Here is a 13710-nt window from a genome sequence, read left to right as displayed (position 1 = left end):
CCTCCAGACCCAATTTCCCGAACAAATTTCTTTTGGGCGGGGAGAAGTTGGGCTGGCAGCCAGGCTACTATATTTAGCCCTATAGCCTATTTCTAAAAAACAAGTAGAAGGAATACTATACAGTGACAGAACACATTTCCGTTGTTTGCATCCTGTCTCTGATTCTTATCGGACTTTCTGCCCATAAATTCTGCCTTAGCTCATACGCTCGTAACCATGGCTGTTTAACAATCCGAAGAACGCTGAGAACGCAAGTAAATTATTTTAAAGAACCTCTTGCAAGCATCCTTGCAAGGACGGAGAATGAATTGAGATGGTTAGGGTTTTCCTGGACTAACTACAAAGACTAGATAATAAAGCAAAAAAATGGTCCGTGTACCTGTAATTTTACGTTTTCTGTAGCCCTTGTTACTGTCTGCACTGCACTGAGATGCTAGCTAGGTTATCGACAAGTCGGAGCAAATTTACAAATTAGCCGTTTCATCAATAAAATAAGAACATTTTCAGCGACTGAACTGCTTATTTCTTGTCACATATGATTCAGATGCTGATTTACACGTACCGTTTCTGAAATATGAAAAGTAAAAAATTACAGTTGAGAGGTTTGTCCGCCTCGCTTGACATCTTGCAATGACTTCTGATAATACCGTTTGATAATCAATTCGTGTAGATATATCTTCAACTTAAGTTTTAGTGTTGATAGTTTAGTTCTTTGTTTTTGTGTTTTTAATAGTGTTTTTTGTGTAGTTGGCTAGTTTAGAGTAATTTAGCGCACTCCTGTGAACGTGGGCCACCCGAAGGACAGAATTTGAGGTAAATATGTTTTATACAAACTTTAGCTCTACTATCTATGTATTTGTATGTTTATCCAACTTGAAATAGCCATATCGAAAATGAATGTATGTTAATTTCTAGCCAATTTGAGTTGGCACTAGTTTTCTAAGTCGGCTAAATCGAGACGTCGTATAGTATCATCTTAATTTGTACAGTAACAATGTTCTCGATAGCACTACTGTAACTAGCTAGCTTTAAATCGGATGCCTACACACTAGTGGTGTCGTCTCTTTAAGGATACAGAAAATACAAAACAGCTGAAGCTACTTTTGGACAGGTGAAGGCTACAGCTCTAGCTAGTCAAGTAGTGTTAGCTCTACTGTAGAGTAGCAACGTCCCAAAACAACGTTGCTAGGAGGTCGGGGTTACCGACTGGCAACGTCGGAAAATAACGTTGCGACGACGTCGCGGTTACGGACTGGCAACGTCAGAAATTTACGTTGCTAGGAGGTTGCGGTTACGGACTGGCAACGTCGGAAAATAACGTTGCCACGACGTTGCGGTTACGGACTGGCAACGTCGGAAAATTAACGTTGCCACGACGTCGCGGTTACGGACTGGCAACGTCACAAGATGACGTTGCGGCAACCTACTGGCGCCCCACAGATGCACGGTCCCGCAATGTCGCCAAAGACGTTGCGGCAACGTATGTTTGGTCAACGATTGACGTTGCGGCAACGTAAGGGCAACGTAACTGTGTTAGCTGGGTAGCAAGCTACTTTTGGACAGTTAGACTAGAGCTAGCCTACAATAAACCAAGCCGTTTTGCAAGAAAAGTAGCATAATGATACGTCGGACAAATGTTCACGATGAGTAACGCTAGATGAAGGAAAGTTGATTAGCACTAGCTAGATGGTTGTAAATATCTGGATACTGAAGGTCAGGAAGCTTTCCGTTTCACTTGTTACGGTCCTAAAAATAACTCCAGGAGCATATGGATAAAATACACTTCCACTTAATGTTCTTTGCATTTGATCTACTGTCTAACTGTAGTTAATTAATGTTGCAGGTGTTGATTCCGGACGAACTGGTGGAGGACGAGGAGGAGGAGGGAGGGAATGAGGAGGGGTTGACACAATTAAAAAATAAGAAAATTAAGTCAGGCTTTTAAAATGTATTTTAATAGTGTTTGTTTATACTGTAAATCGTGTTTTGTCTTCTACAAGCATACACATAATAAGTTACAATACACAATACTTAGCAGCAGCCTGATATACTTGAAGTTGATTTAAAAAAAATAAAGATGTCAAATTACCTTGTTGAGTTTAAGTGAACACATTCAGTTTAGTTTTGCACTATAGGCTAATTTGCATTTTATACTTTGTATACAACAAATATCCATTAAATGCATAAATGTGACTTTAAATTAAGGTTGAGAAATTGATTCTGCATTTGGTATGCGAAGGTTATCAGGACGTCGCAAGGGAACGTCCCCATGACGTCGCAGACAAACGTCCCCTGAACGTCCCCAAATGTTATGAGGATGTTACATGGACGTCCCAGGGACGTTTGTCTGCGACGTACCCGGGACTTTCAGGGGACCCTACAAAAAACGTCATGGGGACGTTCCCTCGCGACGTCCTGATAACATTCGGGGACGTTCAGGGGACGTCATTTTGTTAGCTGGATCACTAATACCTGATGACAGGCCGCCAAACAGGACACATTTCCTCCACTTCTGTTGTCAGAACCTTGATCTCACAGTCACCGTAATTCTTCAAATAAACGCTGCGGTGTTTAACGTTCATTTTTGGTGCAGCGTTTATTCGAGGGCTGCGTTTATTCGAAGAAAAACGGTAATTCAGACAACGAAATGACCTCAGGAGCGCATTTATAGTCAATCTGTATATTAATTTATGGGAGGAGGCAAGGCGGGGTCAGTGGCTCGTTCACGTGTGGTCAATCTCACGTTGATTGTGATTTATAAAGGAAAGGTGCGCAGGACCTGGCGTACGACCGGTTTTATACATGTAAATATTTCTGTACGTAGGTACTTTTGAGTTTTGGCCGTACGCCATCTTCTGGTATGAAAGCTGCGCAATCCTTTATACATGAGGCCCCTGTCAGCGCAGTTCTTGAGGGTGGTTGGAGAAACAGAGTCCGGCCCAGCTACTTTGCGGGGGTTCTGTTTCTTGAACAGTTTGGTCACTTCTCTCTCCTGAATGGAGAGGGTATCTCAGTGCAACAACATACTTTTTGGGCGGAGTCCACTGTGTTTTAAACACTGTGCTGTGTTTCGAACACAGTGCTACAGATCTATTTCCAAATGAAGCCAACACCTTTACTTTCAGTACTTTCAGTTTCTAATGTCCAATTAACGTTTCATTCTAAACTATTCAGAAAACCACCCATCTCTAAGATGGTTGTGTGCTCCTATTACGGCTTCTGTGTGTTTGCGTGTGCATCTCTGTGTGTGAAGTGAACACATTCTACTGATTACTTTGCCTCTGTGGTTGCGTGGATAGACATTAATTTACTACAAAAGAAAGGCCATCTTCATCACAAGTGTAAAATATTTGTATTTTAAAACTAAGAGAACAGAAACTAGGCTGAGTGTGCATGTGTTTGTGTGGGCTTGTAAGGCGTAGGTTTTGCTTGAAAGTTGGAAGGGACCCATGGGTGGTGTGGAATGTGAGAAGGAGGTAAACCACAGGTTATACTAGATGAGGTACATTTTCTAAATAAATAAAAACAACCCTCCCTCAACATCAGTAAGACCAAAGAGTTTGTGGTGGGCATCAGGAGGAAAGACAGAACACTTGGAGAGAGTCAACAGCTCCCAGTCCCTTGCTGTCCACATCACTGAGGAAGTCACATGGTCTGTCCACATCACTGAGAAAGTCACATGGTCTGTCCACATCACTGAGGAAGTCACATGGTCTGTCCACATCACTGAGAAAGTCACATGGTCTGTCCACACTGAGGCTGTTGTGAAGAAGGGACACCAGCGCCTCTCCTTCGAGAGACGGCAGAGGAAATTCGGAATGAACCACCACATCCTCACGATGTTCTACACCAGCACTGTGGAGAACCTCCTGACTGGCTGCATCACTGCCTGGTACGGCAACAGCACTGCCCTCAACTGCATATATTGTGTTGTGTATTTTATTGTACCTGTGTATTGTCTATACATATTGTAATTTGTTAGGTATATATTGTACATTGAGTTGTGTAACGGATGTGTAAATTGCGTTGTGTGTAAATAAGAAGATCATGTTGTTATAATTGTTATATATTGCATTTGCCTGAACTTGCACCCACGACTTTCAACCTCTGTTGCAGTCCTGTATGGTTGCGTGACAATAAAAGGGTGATTTGATTTTAATATGATTAAAGGCGCCTCCCTATTGAAATAAAACCCAAGATTAACTGCTTCTTTTTAATTATTTGTTTAATTTATCAGGGATAAACAGGCATTTTGTAAACCATTGTGATCCACATAGTTTTGTTTGCGGTTATATGGTTTGACTGGAGTTTTACATTTATGCATTTTAGCTGACGCGTTTATCCAAAGCGACTTTTCTCCAGTTTTGAGTTACTTCCTTTCTAAATGCATTATATTCTTCTGTTGATTTGTTTATATTTACAGTTATTGATATCCTTATCGTTTTGATTAAATTATGTATTTATTTTCGTTGTTATTGTTTGTTTGTTGAACTGTAATGTTATTTTTCACCATCAGTGATAGACAATACAACCGCACGGATCTGTTAACATTGAGTTATTGGAATAAACACGTCATAATGGATACGTCAAAGGTTAATATTATAAATGAAAAGACAACATTTTGAGTCACCAGAAGTAATTTCACCTCGATCACGTTACGACCAATGTCGCGTTCAGTTGAATAATTACTGCAAGAGAAGATGAAAAACACAACGAATTCGCCTATTTAAATAACTGAATTCTCAGGCTTACGGTATGTGGTATTTTATTTAATGTAATACTTAAAAAGGTTAAGTCTTCTTTTCTATGTCAGTCCATAAATGTTGATTTGGGTTCATGTGGTTTTGAAAGCAATCTCGGACAGGCCTGTGCCGAAATCTGGAAGTGAGTGTTACCTTTTGAATGTAGCAAGCAAAGCCAGTGATCAGCTCTGAACTAAATCTTTGTTGGACAAACTGTTGAGCTATACTGTTATTAGGCTACCCTAAATAACTGCCGTCTATTATTATTACCAATTATGCCATATCAATTTAAGTCAGTTTGTGGTAGAGGCAGTTTAAACGTTTGATGGACTGATGGCGCTGGTAGTTTCCTATGATCACAATTTTCAAACATGTAGGCAGCTTATATGAATGTACAGTATAAGCTATGGTTTATATAAATGACCCATACTGTGCATCACAATATTTCTTTAGTTGGTATTATCCTTGATTTCCACATCCAAATTTATGTAATTAACAGTAGGCTACCCTAATCAATATTCCGTTTCTGTATACAGTTGTTAAGGTTTTGACAAGAACTATGACACATCAATAACTGTGATGTCACAATGTCTTAATATTCCATAATGTCATTCCATTCTGAAGTACTAAAGTAAAAGCTTATTTTTGTCCTCTTCACAACAGCACCAGAATTGTAGTAAACGTATCTGCAATAATTATCAGTAAACTGTAATGGATGTTATTTAGATATCTTTTTATAGACATTTTGATTGCCTATGTCATTCTTTAGGTAAATGACTTTTTCACCAAAATGGACAGAGAAGATGAATATGAAGAGTTTGAGGTAATATTATGCAGTAGGAATTCATTTAAATATGCTATTGCTGAATACCTAATATGTTAAAAATTAAGTTACCAATGCTTATTCAAAATGTAATGTGTCTGTAAAGAAAAGAAAAAGGCTCAGAAGTCATTATTTGAGTGACATTTTGGAGATGATTATTCAGTGTTAAGAGTTTCAAATGTTGGATTCAGGAGGAGAACACCAAAATGTGTGAGCTAGTTTGTGAGCTGGAGAACATTCTCAGTAAAATGCAAGCATACGAACGTCGTTTGTCAGAGCTGTTTGACGGAAAGGTATGAATGACAACAGCATTCGTTTCTGTCCTTAGCCTCTCTCATGACACTGACAAGGTTTAGTTTGGTGACTAAAATATCTCAATTGGATCTCTTTATCTCTTTCTCTCTCTGTAAAGATCACAGTGGAGGGTCTGGATACGTTCCTCCAAAAAATCCGGTCTGCGGCAACTCAGGATGTGAGGAAATGCCTCTCTCCGGCCTTGAAAGGCCTTCCTATTATGGCAACAGGGAGCATGAAGAGCACTTCCACATCATCGTCTGGACAAACTGAGCCAGAATTTTTATCCCTGACCATGCCTGACTTCACCATGGGAGCTGAGGTCCTGGTCCCAGGCATGATGACCTGTTCCCTGAAGCACCTGCGGGAGAAACCCGGAGAGATGGTCCAGCAGTCTCTGGCTAAGCTAACCATACAATTCAGTAACCTGGGCCTTGTCTCTGTTGTGGGAAAGAAGGCTGTGGCAGCCACTTGTGAAATCTGTAATCTTGTCATGAGAGTGGTTTCCATCTTCCTGTCCCATTGTGGCAACTGCTCCTGGCACATCTTGTCCTCAGTTACAGGTATAATTGTACGGGACAAGATGGCCGCTGTGCTTCGGTGCTTCACAGAAACAGCCAAGACCTTCAACCTACTGGGCTTCAACAGCACCTTCTTCCAGTTGAAGCCTGTGGTCCAGGCAGTGGTGACCTATCTGGGAAAGATATATCAAAGCAAAATGGCTGCTGCCTTCAAGTACCAGCTACCCCTGGCTGATGATCATTCCTCGGAGCTTGAGGAGTTTCGTGGGAAGATCGAGGCACCCATCATTGTTGAGGAAGTCCCCAGTGAGCTCTCTCACTGTCACAGGCCTATCCTGGCCAAACAGCCGGTATGCACCTAAACATCTCTAAAGTTATTTTCCCGGCCTTGTCATGTTCAATGTTCATATTGCAACATGTTCTATGTTTCCGTTGTTTTTTCAAGAAAGAAGAGCCTGCTGCAGCTGGATACATCATTTATTATGATGACCCTGATGAACTCCTGGAGAAGACAGAGAAGAAGTCGGTGGAAAAGGGATCCCTGGCTCCTGTCTCTGAAAGTCTTTCTCTGGCCTTACTGCCTCCTGAAGCCATACAGCTTGTGGTAACTGGACACATCGCTGATGTCCGTGCTGAAAAAGCTCTGGTGAAGGCTGAAGCCAAGGAGTTGGTTATGGACGGCCTGAAAACTGCAGCTTGCAAAGTTGTGGAGGACCTAATAGCAGCAGCCAATGAAATGGTTGGCATGGATACTCCCCTGGATACTGAGGTGAGAAAATAATTACCTCAACATGGCACAGTCAACCTTCCCATTTATGTTGGGTTTGTAGTGCTTGTAGTGCGTTGTTGAACAGATATTATAACAGCCAGCCCAATACTGCGCTATTGCCGTGTTGTTGCCCCAGGCTCTGGTACGACGCGCTAGCTAGCCTCCTGGGCGGCTATGGTTTTACTTGTAGCTCGTCTTGGGTTCAATGAGTCCAAAACCGGCTAAAGATATCGTACTTTATTCCAGGGATTTGGTACAAACAAAACATCCATAAAACACGAGTAAACTGTTCCAAACTCCAGTCAAAACCATTTCCCTTTCGGGGTCAACACCTGGCACTACAAGTCTCCCCCCAGCACATATAGCCGAGCCAAACAGCGCCACCGAGTGTACAGCCTTAACCATACCCCACAATACCATTGCATATTTGGCTCTTACAGATATATTTAACTGGTTTCCTACAACTTTTTACAGATCTCTCAGACCGAGAAGGTTGTCCTCATCACTGGCAAGGCTAAGTCTCATGTTACTACTGAAGATGTTTCTGATGAACTCCTAGAGAAGACAGAGAAGAAGTCGGTGGAAAAGGGATCCCTAGCTGCTGTCTCTGAAAGTCTTTCCCTGGCCTTACTGCCTCCTGAAGCCAAACAGCTTTTGGCAACTGGACACATCGCTGATGTCCGTGCTAAAAAAGCATTCATGAAGGCTGGAGCCAAGGAGCTGGTGATGTTTGGCCTGAAGACTGCAGCTTCCAAAGTTGTGGAGGACCTCATAGCAGCTGCAGTAGAGATGGTTCACATGACCACTCCCCTGGATACCCAGGTCTGGCATCATTCATCAAAGCTTACTTTGCTGTTCAGACAACAGTACATATAACTTATTTAAGTCTTTACACTGATTTGCTGTTTACAGATCTCTCAGACACAGAAGGTGGCCCTCATCAATGGGAGGTCTGAGATAGCTGCAGAGGATGTTCTTAATGAACTCCTGGAAAAGGTTGTGAAAGAGTCTGAGAAGAGGAGATCCCTGGCCCTGATCTCTGTCTCTGACTGCCCCCCCTTGGCCACTCAGCTTCCTCAGGTAAGAGACAATGGCCGGGTTTCCCAGATTCGTTAAGAAGCTCTTAACGCTAAAAGCTTCTTAAGAACGTTCTAAGAGCGTTCTAGAGCGCTTTTGGAACGTTCTTAAGAAGCTCTTAGCGTTAAGAGCTTCTTAACGAATCTGGGAAACCCGGCCAATATGGGTTAATATTTTTTTAAGGTTTGTGCACCTTGTTCTTTTTTACCGAACACAATCTTCACCTTTGGATGTTTTTAGACACATGTTCATTTCTGTGTCTCTGTATTCAGCTCACCGATCTTGTTCCTGAGCAGTGCAGTGGAGAGGCTGCAAAGTGTGCTGGTGAGTTATTCAAAGCTCCACGATAATTTGGCCACCATTACCTTAGTTTGAAATGCGTGAAATTAATTCAGTGATGTATGTTGTTATTATTCAGCACATAGACAAACACACAGACAAACAGGTGAAGAAGAAGAAGGAGAAGAAGAACAAGGGAATCCGTGCATTCTTCAGAGGGCTTTGGAAGAGGATGATACAGTGCCCTCCAAAAGTATTGGAACAGTGAGGCGAATTCCTTTATTTTTGCTGTAGACTGAAAACATTTGGGCTTGACATCAAATAATGAACGTGAGACCAGAGATCAACGTTTCAGCTTTTATTTCCAGGTATTTACATCAGGATCTGATGCACAACTAAGAAAATATCACATTTTGTTTGAATCCACCCATTTGTCATGTGAGCAAAAGTATTGGAACAGATATACTTAAAACATATTTAAGTGAATAAGACTTAATATTTAGTTGCAAATCCTTTGCTTTCAATAACTGCAGCAAGTCTGTGACCCATTGACGTCACCAAACTTTTGCATTCTTCCTTTTTGATGCTTTCCCAGGCTTTCACTGCAGCCTCTTTCAGTTGTTGTTTGTTTTGTGGGGTTCCTCCCTTCAGTCTCCTCTTAAGCAGGTAAAATGCATGCTCTATAGGGTTTAAGTCTGGAGATTGACTTGGCCAGTCTAATACCTTCCATTTCTTGCCCCTGATGAACTCCTTTGTTGTTTTGGCAGTGTGTTTTGGGTCGTTATCTTGCTGCATGATGAAGGCTCTGCCAATCAGTTTGGTTGCATCTTTCCTTAAATTGGCAGACAAAATGTTTCTGTAGACTTCCGAGTTCATTTTGCTGCTGCCATCATGTGTTACATCCTCAATGAAGATTAATGAGCCCGTCCTAGAAGAAGCCATGCAAGCCAAGCCATGACATTACCTCCACCGTGTTTCACAGATGAGCTTGTGTGTTTGGGATCATGAGCAGTTCCTTTCTTTCTCCAAACTTTAGCCTTTCCATCACTTTGGTAAAAGTTAATCTTTGTCTCATCAGTCCATAAAACTTTGTCCCAGAATTTTTGAGGTTCATCTCTGTACTTTTTGGCAAATTCCAGCCTGGCCTTCCTATTCTTCTTGCTAATGAGTGGTTTGCATCTTCTGGTGTAGCCCTTGTACTTTTGTTCATGAAGTCTTCTGCGAACAGTAGATAGTGATACCTTCACTCCTGCCATCTGGAGGTTGTTGCTGATCTCACTAACAGTTGTTTTAGGGTCTTTCTTTACAGCTCTCACAATGTTTCTGTCATCAACTGCTGATGTTTTCCTTGGTCTACCTGTTCGACGTCTGTTACTTAGTACACCAGTAGTTTTCTTCTTCTTCAGGACATTCCAAATGGTTGTACTGGCTATGGCCAATGTTTCTGCAATGGCTCTGATTGATTTTCCATCTTCTCTAAGACTCACAATTGCTTGTTTTTCACCCAAAGACAGCGCTCCGGTTTTCATGTTGTTTTCACCTCTGAATACAGTCTGCATAGACAAAACCTATCTTACCCAATCTGAACCTGAGTGTAGACATTCAGTGGTATTTATTGATTGAATAATGTATGTAATAGGACACACCTGGGCAACAAAACACACCTGTCAGTCATATGTTCCAATACTTTTGCTCACGTGACAAATGGGTGGGTTGGAACAAAAAGGTGATATTTTCTAATTTGTGCATCAGATCCTGATGTAAATACCTGGAAATAAAAGCTGAAACGTTGATCTCTGGTTTCACATTCATCGTTTGATGTCAAGCCCAAATGTTTTCAGTCTACAGCAAAAATAAAGGAATTGGCCTCACTGTTCCAATACTTTTGGAGGGCACTGTACGTTGATATCAAAAGCTATGTTAAAGATGTATAGGTTATTTTAATGTATCAAAGTGGCCATTTATGATCTACAGATGAGTTTTTTATGCAAACATCAATTTACAAAAAATTACTACGGTTACATCCAAGGAAAAACGTTTCAGCTCGACATAACACAGCTTCTCATACCGACGCCATCTTGGCCCCCGAAATTGTCAAACCTAGAAATGTTTACCATGAACAACAGTTGCTACGTTACAAGAAACAAGAAACCAACCCGATTGGCCATCGCTGGCGTTTTCACGCTAGTCATTTACATAAAGTTCAGAAAATCCAACTTTCGCCGCCCCGCTCGCCTTCCCACAATACCCTACGCAAGCGTCGACGCCCCGCTCGCCTTCCCACAATGCCCTACGCGGGCGTCAACGCCTGGTTACATTGAAAATGAATTGGAAGCCGACGCCCCGCTCTGCCCGCCCCGCTGCAGTGTGAACGCACCGTAAGGTTCTGTAATGTCTAGGTGATGGCCATGAGATTTTCCATCAAGTCCACTACGGCCCAAAGTCCAGTTTAGACTACACATTTTGTCAAGTTTACATTGAAACAATATTTGTAGGAGTTTTTCTGTGTGACCACATTTTTATTATTTCCTTTATCAGACTCCCAGGAGAAAACACTAGTAGTCCATCTCCACTACAGCAAGCCCACTTGAAGCAGTGAAGTAATAATCATCAAGTAGTAACCATCAAGAAGCAAAACCAAATGGAACACAAAATGTTAACTTTATTGAGAACAACGTTTTGTCAAGCATCTGTGATATGAAAACAAAGTCTGGTGTGTAACTGATGATGTCATAAGTGTGTATGTCTACATGATCTCTGTGTAGTGAAAGAGAGAGAGAGAGAGAGAGAGAGAGAGAGAGAGAGAGAGAGAGAGAGAGAGAGAGAGAAAGAGAGAGAGAGAAAGAGAGAGAGTGAATGTGTGTGTGTGTGGGAGAGAGGGAGAGAAAGAGAGAGAGAGAGAGAGAGAAAGAGAGAGTGAATGTGTGTGTGTGTGTGTGTGAGAGAGAGAAAGAGAGAGAGAGAGGGAGAGAGAAAGAGAGAAAGCTAGAGTGAATGTGTGTGTGTGTGGGAGAGAGAGAGAGAGAGAGAGAGAGAAAGAGAGAGAAAGAGAGAGTGAATGTGTGTGTGTGTGTGTGAGAGAGAGAGAGAGAGAGAGATGTTTGTTAAACATCTGAACAACAGCCGCACATGAGTTTGCGTGACAGCCACTGGAGAAACCTGTCAATCATAAGAAAAAACACCAAATGTAATCTGCCATACCAGTACGCATTCTCTCATCCTTACACTGAGGGTCTTACTGTCTTTGCCCACATTCTACTACCCCCTCCATTTAGCCTTTCTGCTATCTGCCCTCACCTCTTTCCCACATTCTTCTTTTTCTTTTTCTCCTCCTTCACATTGGTTTCAGAGTATTCCTCTGGCTGTTTATTAGTGGCTTCCAACACAAGCAGTGGTTTGACATGCCGCTGGGTTTTGGCCGTCTTCTTCCCTTTGCCGGCCTTCTTCTTCTCCCCTTTGCCAGTCTTCTTCTCCTCCATCGCATCCTGAAAGCAGAACACAAGCTTACATGGATGAATCACTGAGCTGAGAAAAAAATATAACCAATGAAATCATGGTTCTTTTTCAGCCTCATTAGTCCGCAATGTATTTAATTAACTTAAATGTATTTATGCTTTAACAGTGAATATCATCATATGTTTGCCTGTGATGATAATGACCTACCTGTTGGAGCCCGTCCAGTCCTCCTTGGAGCAGCTTCTTTACATCCGTGCTCAAGTGGTCAATTGGTGCCAGACGAGGGGGGGGTATTTCCACAGCAGGCGGAGTCTCAGGCCACGTAGGAGTCACAACTCCAAAGGTGACACGGTAGAGGGGAGTCAAAGCCCGGGGAAGCTGCAGGTTGGGGAGGAGGGCCTCGGGAGTAGGAGGAGTCAGAGTGGGGGATTCAATGGCATCCTCAATGCGGGGGACCACACGAGTGATCTCTGTCTCAGATAGATCCTGGGGAGACACAAGAGAGTCACAAGAGAAGACATAACCTTTTGGCCTGTGGGACCTGGGATATTGCTCTGTAGGATGATAATCAACAAACAGTGCCATGCCACACCGTGAATCAAACAATAGCTGAATAAATGAATACGTAGGTCTTTACTAATTACTTACAACACGCTGGATGGAGGACTCCTCTTCCTGAGAGGGTTGGACCTGTGGTGGAAAACGACAAACCTCGGGTGGTGGGATCCTCTCAGTACAGGCCCTGCAGGCCATGCGCAGCCTCTTAACCTCTCTCTGCCAGTTCTCTAGGCCCGTCAGATTGATATCATCTTTGCAGTCCTCCATCACCACTTGGATCAGCGCATCGAAATCTTTGCTGACCCGCATATACTTCTGCGCCTGAATCTTCTGGAGCCTTCTCCCTCTGACTTTATAAACAAGTCTTCTCAGAGACGCACCCATCAGACCTTTTCCCTGGCTCTTCACACGAGACATCTCTTCGAAGTACTCGTTGGTGTCCAGGAGCTCCTCCTTGGCTTTCATAAGGTCCTGTTCCAGGGCAACCAGGGATTTTTGGAAACTTTTCATCACTTTCATGTCACGGGACTGCCTGTCGCGCCTCTTCTGATCTTGTAGCATGGGGGGGTGCACGTCATTAGAGACGCAAGGCTCGGTCACGGCTCTCACAGAAGAAGGAAGAAGGCCCTGGGCTTCGTAATCCATAACATGATTCTAGGGAGACCAAAAGTAAAGTACAATGTAGGAACAGGGGAGAGGGAAAATGTTAAAATATGAAAATCCAAATGGGGAGGGAGGTCACGTGGGTCAGATGGCTGAGCAGTTATGGAATTGGGCTATTAATCAGGAGGTTTCCAGTTTGATTACCGGCCGTGCCAAATGAAATTGTGTCCTTGGGTAACGCACTTCACCCTACTTGCCTCGGGGGAATGTCCCTGTACTTACTGTAAGTCGCTCTGGATAAGAGCGTCTGCTAAATGACTAAATGTAAATGAGGGAAAAGCTTATTCAGCACTAGCAGAAAAAGCCAATTCATTGAACTTTTGTCACACACATACACCTACCAGGCGTTTATCCGGAAGTGGATTCTGCTGGCGGTCACGGTCCTCATCAGACTGTGAGTCAGATGGAAACATATTGTTCACACAGTATATCTTCAAAATGTAATGTACCTTGATGCTTTTGATGCACAAAACTGACCAGAAAATCTCTCTCGCTGACTGAACGTAGAGAGAGGTCATCGTAATCTAC

At 42.7% G+C, this 13710-nt stretch overlaps 1 long non-coding RNA gene across 1 annotated transcript; it reads right to left on the bottom strand.

The window, feature by feature from the left end:
* Positions 1-13055: 13055 nt before the first annotated feature.
* On the bottom strand, positions 13056-13710 carry LOC124476037. Its single transcript, XR_006956998.1, has 3 exons — positions 13660-13710; positions 13524-13574; positions 13056-13173 (listed from the first exon to the last, which is right to left on the bottom strand). It is a non-coding gene; the product is annotated as an uncharacterized LOC124476037 (long non-coding RNA).

Source organism: Hypomesus transpacificus, chromosome 13, assembly GCF_021917145.1.
Source record: "Hypomesus transpacificus isolate Combined female chromosome 13, fHypTra1, whole genome shotgun sequence".
In the NCBI taxonomy this organism is placed as follows: Eukaryota; Metazoa; Chordata; class Actinopteri; order Osmeriformes; family Osmeridae; genus Hypomesus; species Hypomesus transpacificus.
This window is presented reverse-complemented; position numbering and strand designations above follow the sequence as displayed.